Genomic DNA, 7,290 nt, shown 5'->3' with positions numbered 1-7,290 from the left:
CAGAGGAGGAGGTTTTTAAGAAAATCAAAGAGGGAGTGCAAACGCCCACACCCAATATATACATGGTCCACGGACTCCGCAGCGCCACAGAACAAGCAGTTGGGCTGGGAGTCCGTGAACCACCGCAACCTTCGGTTGCAGGGGACTGCTGCGTGCAGCACCCTCCACCCCAGATCCCCGAGAGAAAGGGGGAGGACTCCCGCGTAGAGAGCCCTCCACTGGGGATCCCCACCGCCCGGTGGCAAATGGGCACGCCAAGGCGTGTCCGGACGGTGGATGAGGGAGAAGAGGTGGACGGTGTGCAGCAGCAGTCTGTACAGGGTTCTTCTTTTCATATCCCTAAACAAAACAAAGTTAAAATTTCGGAGGCGGCTCAAGTTGTGGGGCACAGGCTCCCACGGAACACTCTTGTTTCTATCTGTCAGCCAGGGCTCCCTGAATGGACCAGGTGAACAGTCCCAATTAGTGAACTTGTATTCTATGGTATCCACCTTGCCGACCTCATTCCAATCACTACAGTCATTCCTCTTACGATTTAATTGATACAGTGGAATTTAATCACAACCTGATGTTGGGAAAGACTTGCAGGGTTCTGGTTTCCCCCATGCCGACAGTGCAGTGATTTGATTATTATTGGAGTAATTGAAGAAAGTGTCAAATCCTACAGGGACTAAGAAAATCGGCATTTCTTGTGGTGGCAGATGATATAACTGAGGCTATGGCAAATTAACACTCACCATCTCTCTTCATGAAAGGTTGTAATAGTGTTGAATAAGATACCAAAAGATAAAGAGAGATACTTCCAAAGATTGGAAGTGTTGACGATAGTGACATCATCCAATCTGAATGGGAGGTATCCCTGACTACTGGGAAAGTAAGGATAAAAATTGTAGTGGCTCCATCCACAATATTCCTATCCTCTTTAGAAATGGGAGTAGCGTTGGGGGACTAGTAAATTGTACTGCTCTCTCTGAGGTGGAGAGAAAAACCCAACAACTACAGACCAGTCTGCCTTAGAGAAACTCATAGAGACAGGTCAGTATAGACTTTGAACTTGAATAAGTTCTTCATGAAGGAACAAACAGGCTTATTGGACGTGATGAGATCGATTTGATTTGGTTTATTGTAGTCACGTGTACCTAGGTACAGTAAAAAGCTTTGGACAGGCAGAGCATAACAAACAAGGACAGGCAGGGTGCTCAGACAGAGTGAGGCATACAAGGCTGTGGCTGTACAAGAGGGGCACAACGCTAGAACAACATTAGCAAGATCAACATTATATTGATGCTAGAGAGCTTCATTCAGCTGATGCTTTTCAGGTGGATATTCAAAAGTCATTTTACTAAGTGTCATATAATCGGCTTACCATACTCAAGGATATAGAGCATCATTTCAAAGTACTTTCAAAATAAAGTGGAAAGTACTTTAAATGGGGTACTGGAGCTAAAAGACATGCTACAGTTGTCTTCAATTGAAAGGACTATTATAAGAAGCTAGGAAACTGCTTGGCTTTGTTAACAGAAGCATGGGGTAAAGTCAACAAGATGATATTAAACCTTCACAAAGCACTGTGACAAGCCTTAGCTGCACAACAGTAAGCAAAGCTGGGCACTGGGTCCTTGAACAGTTTGCAGAAGTGATTCACTGAATGACACAAATAATAAGGAACTGCAGCTTTATGGGCAGCTGGTGGTCTTCACCTTAGAGTACTGAAAGTCCCTTTCCTCCCCAGCGCTGCTGAGTGAAAGTGGTAAGGGGCTGGTGTTACTCGGTGTGCACCTACCCAAGTTGGTATCCTGACCCATCGTGCCTCCCCTCTGCTCTCCAGAACCTGACACAATGCACCTATTCCCCTCCCCCACCACCCACCAAACCTCCTGACATTCTATAAGACCCTTTCCCAGCTGAAGCTCTCGGAGTCACCCTCCCTCTGGAATCCGTGCTTCGTGAGATGACTGCAGGTCCCAGCAGGGACCAGCGCTGAGTCATACAGCATGGAAACAGGCCCTTGGGCACAACTCGTCCATGCCAACCAGGATTCCCAAACTAACGTAGACCCTTTTGCCTGCATTTGGCCCCTATCCTCATCCATTTCCTCCACTCATCATCCCAGTGTTTTTCTTAAACCACCAACACAGTGACTTCAGGTGTCCCACTTCATTACAGTGAAAACACCGGAATTCTTTTACTGCCCCTTCCCCCTCATGAGTTTCCTTTTCATCCTGTGGTAAATTTTCCCTTACCACCTGATGGTTTCTCTTCACCCCAATTTCTATACCTCATAGATTGAAGCTGAGATCAGAACCAAACTTCGATTTACGAACCAACTCATAATCATCAACCATTTCCCCCTCCTGGGTATGAGCGGGGAAGTGCCGTAGAAGAATTCACTGTAATAAAGTAGAACACTTGAAGCCACTCTGTTGGTGGTTTAAGAAAAACACTGGGATGATGAGTGGAGGACATGGATGGGGATATGTGCCAAATGCAGGCAAATGTGTCTACGTTAGTTTGGGAAGCCTGGTTGCCATGGATGTACTGAGCTGAAGGGTCTGTTTCCATGGCTCAGTGGTTAGCACTGCTGCTTCCCAACGCCAGGGACCCGGGTTCGACCCCAGCCTCGGGCGACTCCCTTTTTGTACATTCTCCCCGTGTCTGCATGGGTTTGCTCCGGTTTCCTCTCACAATCCAAAGATGTGCAGGTTAGGCGAATTGGTCACGCTAAATTGCATCATAGTGTCCAGGGGTGAGTAGGTTAGGTCCATTAGTCAGGGGAAATGTGAAGTAATATAGTAGGGGAATGGGTCTAGGTGGGTTACTCTTTGAAGGGTTGGTGTGGACTTGTTGGGCCGAAGGGCCTGTTTCCATACTGGAGGGATTTAATGATTCTAATCCTGCAGTCTTAACTCTCTGTTCAGCCACGAGTTCTCACTCCTGCAGGAAGTGAATTGTTGAACTCGTCCAAAAGGATGGTCTGTCTAAGAGCATCATATAGAATCCGTGCAAGTCATTCAGTCCACACTGATCCTCTAAACAGCATCACACCCAGACCAACCTCCCCCCACCCTTCTCTTATCTCTGTAACCCTACATTTCCCACGGCCAATCCACCAAACCTACACATCCCTGGACACTATGAGCAATTTAGCATGACCTGTACATCTCTGGACTGTGGGAGGAAACCTAGATCACCCCAAGGAAACCCACACAGACACGGGGAGAATGTGCAAACTCCACACAGACGGTTGCCTGAGGCTGGATTCGAACCCAGGGCGCTGGCACTGTGAGGCAGCAGTGCTAACCACTGAGCCACTGTGCCACCTTTGTGATGTTCTTATCTCTACCTATCAAGGTTACTTTGTTTGATCCTTTTAAACTCTGTGTTAAGCTGGCCCACACTGTGATATCAATGCTGAGCGACCTTTTTAAAGCTGGGTGATTTGCATACAGCGTTTTGAGGGTTTCTGCCCGAAGCGTCGATTCTCCTGCTCCTCGGATGCTGCCCTGACCTGCTGTGCTTTTCCAGCACCACACTCTCAACTCTGATCTCCAGCACCTGCAGGCCTCGCTTTATCATCCGATTTGCATCCAACCTTCCTAACTGCAGAAGGGGAGGGGGAAGACATTCTTCTACATCACTATTCCTCCCATAAGCCCAAGGGGCCGAATGGCCTTCTTTTCTATAATTGCATGAACTGGAGTTGCAAGGGCTAGCAGAACACTTGCTGAGTTATTGAACAGAAGGTGCCACTGCCATTTCACAAAGAGGTTCGTCCCTTGTCACGATGACTCGGCATTGCCCTCATTGCTACCCCAGAACTACACAGTCGATTTAAAACTGTACGTTTGCTTTTGGACTCTCGACCCAGTGCCTGAACATCCTATAAAATCTGGTATTCACATGTTATCATCGTTCAGCTTTTTAACAACCGATAAGCCTACACGTTGAACCACAATAAAAACAAATTAAGGGCTCAGCATTGGCACCAATTCATCACAACCACTGGGGAGATTATCAGAGTTCCTACATTGCTGAGCTCAAGACATGAAAGCACCCGATTGGGTTGAACTATGCAGTTGGGGCTTGATCTGATCACTGTTAAGGAGCAAGGGCCTTTTTTCTCTTTGAAAGGGTTTATGTTGATTTCACGCTGGCACAGTGGTTAGCGCTGCCGCCTCACAGCACCAGGGCCCTGAGGTCGATCCCAGCCTTGGGTGACTGTCTGTGGGGAGTTTGCACGTTCTCCCCTGTGTCTGAATGGGTTTCCTCCCACAGTCCAAAAATGTGCAGGTTAGGTGGATTGGCCATGCTAAGTTGCCCCATCGTATCCAAGGAGGTGCAGGCTAAGTGCATTAGCTATGGGAAATGCAGGATTACAGGGGCATGGTAAGGGGGTGAATGTGGGAGGGATGCTCTTCAAGATGGGCGAAATGTCCTGCTTCTGCACTGTCAGGATTCTATGATTCATGTCAGTTTGCAGATGTAGAGAATTTGAAAATTCTGACAAAAAGTGGATGGCCTTTCTACACTCGTTTGGTTTACACAATTCCCAACATCCAGTTCGTGTAGGTCTGCCATGCTGTGCGATTATCATGTCAGCTTTCTCCTGAAGTTATGGGACAGTCACATTCTCCATCTTTGCCCCTCTGTGTTAAAAGTGAGCGTGGTCTGACCAGATTGAAGGTACTGTGTTCCAAAACTCACTCTGTTGCCATCTCTCACACCAGTCGTGAGGGGGTTCTTTGAGGGCAGCCTTGACTCGGGTCTTTGTGAAAATCACCGTGTTCACATTTCTCTTTAACCGAGCACAATTGGGAGAGGTTACAAGTTAGCTTGGCCTCCAGCACATAACCGTGCCATCACCAAGTCTGCCAATTCACTCTTTGGTAAAACCTACACAAACCCCTTCCCCCCATGTTTGCTCCATGCTTTAGCCAATCTGTTAATGAACTCCTCCCCCACGCTTTGTTAATCACGCCCTGCGCCACATTGCTTGAAACTTCTGTCCCATTTCCTTCTTTCTGTAAACTTGAGAATATCGAAAACTTGAAGCCCCTATCCTTAGTGATACTAAAATCCCACTTATCAACCATGTCTTCTCTCACCGACCTACACTGGCACTCAGCCAGATGGCACTTTGATTTTAAAAATCTCATCCTTGTCTAAAAACCTCTTCTTCTTTGCAGTCTCCTGTAACACCCCCATACCTTTCGGATGTAGTTCTGTCCCTCTAATCTGGAGTAGCCCAGTTTTAATCGAGCAATGCCTTCAGTTGGCTAGGCCCCAAACCCTGGAACCTCTCAGCCTCCCTGCACGTAGTACACTCCTTAAAGCCTCCCCCTTTGACAAAGATTTGGCCATTTGCCTAAATACCTCCGTGACTGGCTTGATGCCTAATTTCACTTCATAACATCCCAGAAAATGCCCTGTAACATTTTTATTACACGTAATGCACCGCATAAATGTAAGCATTTGTCACTTTTACAATGTAGCACAAAGTGAGGATCTGCCACCTTTAATTGGTGCTACATTTGGAGCAATTTGGACCACAGGGTCAAAGGTCAGCAAAGCTCGGAAACCTTAATACCAGGAAAGACGTTCTCTATCCTATCAGTCTGAGCTCGAACATTCTGTATAGGATCAGTATTGTCATGGTAACAAGGTTTGCAACACACTCCAAAGTTTAAAAATAGATAAGTGAATAATATCATTTGCAACAGCAGGCAAAGTTTATGGTTGCTGGGATTAATTCATTGACAAATAACATTAGCACTAGTCAGAGAGTCAGCATATTATAACAGCACAGTCATAGAGTGTACACTCAGGTGTAAGGACCTTCCTTTTTGCTATGAAGGCTAAGGTTTCTGAACTAACACTTGCAATTCCCATTATTTCCCAGATAGAAAAGCATTTAACAGGCTCAGAGCTATTGGGCTCAATTTCAAATGATTTGTTCCAGCGATAGTTCAGTGATGGAAGGATAAAGATCCATTCTTGGTATAAAGCACCATACACAGTGTATAGGGCAGAAGGGATATTGGCCAAATTGCCACCCCCCCCAGCACTCCCTTCTTTTATTTGTTCACATGATGTTGACTTGGTAACAGGGCCAGCATGTGTTGCCAATCTCTAATTGCTCAAAATGGACTATTATCAGCCACCCAGCATGGGGCAGGCTGCCGAGTTCCTGGTTTTGTCGCTAAATATTGACATTCTCCCTGATATTTTGACATGGGTTGTGTAGATAACCGTATCTTAAGCTTCAATAAATAAGAAGTCTATCTCTCTCTTTTTCTTTCTGCAGGCTCACTCCAGAGGAGCAGCACTCTGGCAGCTTGAAAAGACAATGGAACCAGACTCGGGAATACACACCAGTATATATTTCAACAGTTGCCTTTGAACAGCAGAGCAGAGAGGAAGAATATGTGTTTGTAAGCAAGAACTGGAAGATTGTCTCATTCCCCTGCTAATCTCTCTTCAAAACTATCAGCCATGATCATATTGAACGGTGATGCAGGCTCGAAGGGCTGAATGGCCTATGCCTGCACTGATTTTCTATGTTTCTCAGTTTAAACAGAACCTGGTGAATTGGGGAAATAACCAATTACCAAGAAACTTTGCCACTGCTGAGGATACCAGACAACAATCAGACCACCATGGTCCCAAGTTAAAACCTCATGCATCCCAAAATCTAAGGATGTTTAAACTGAGTAGCATTCATCCTCTTGCCCCGCCACAAAGCACTTATTACTAGTATGAGTGTGTGCATGTATGTGTGTGTGTGGGTGTGTGTGCGCGTTTTTGTGTGTGTGTGTGTACGCATTTTTGTGTGCGCGTGTGTGTATGTGTGGGGGAGTGCTGTGTGTGTGCGTGTGATTGTGTGGGGGGAGCACTGTGTGTATGAGTGTGGGTGTGGGGGTGTGTGTGAGAGTGTGCGTGTGTGTGAGGGTGTGTGTGTGTGTCTGTGTGTGTGTGTGTGCATTTGAGAGTGTGCGTGTGTGAGTGAGGGTGTGTGTGTGTGGGTGTGTGTCTGTGGGTGTGTGTGGGAGTGTGTGTGTGTGAGTGTGAGGAAGGGCCTGTTTCCACACTGTAAGTAATCTAAGTAATAAGTCTAAGTATTAGCAAAGATCCCTCAAGGCAGTGCGTTATCAACCACATACCCATGGCATCTAGCAGTATCCTACACAGCACACACTGAAACTCACACTCACACACACGCAGACACACACACTCACACTCTGTCACACACACACACAAAGACACGCTAACACTCACACAGGTACAAAAACA

General features: G+C 46.5%; 1 protein-coding gene across 1 annotated transcript in view; it reads right to left on the bottom strand.

Moving 5' to 3' along the window:
* Positions 1–7,290, bottom strand: part of LOC122554908 (collectrin-like) — a 42,973-nt gene that overhangs the window by 1,493 nt on the left and 34,190 nt on the right. The window lies entirely within an intron of this gene.

The sequence above is a fragment of the Chiloscyllium plagiosum genome, chromosome 12 (genome assembly GCF_004010195.1).
Source record: "Chiloscyllium plagiosum isolate BGI_BamShark_2017 chromosome 12, ASM401019v2, whole genome shotgun sequence".
In the NCBI taxonomy this organism is placed as follows: Eukaryota; Metazoa; Chordata; class Chondrichthyes; order Orectolobiformes; family Hemiscylliidae; genus Chiloscyllium; species Chiloscyllium plagiosum.
Note: the sequence above shows the minus strand (reverse complement) of the source record. Positions and strands in the feature narration are given on the sequence as shown.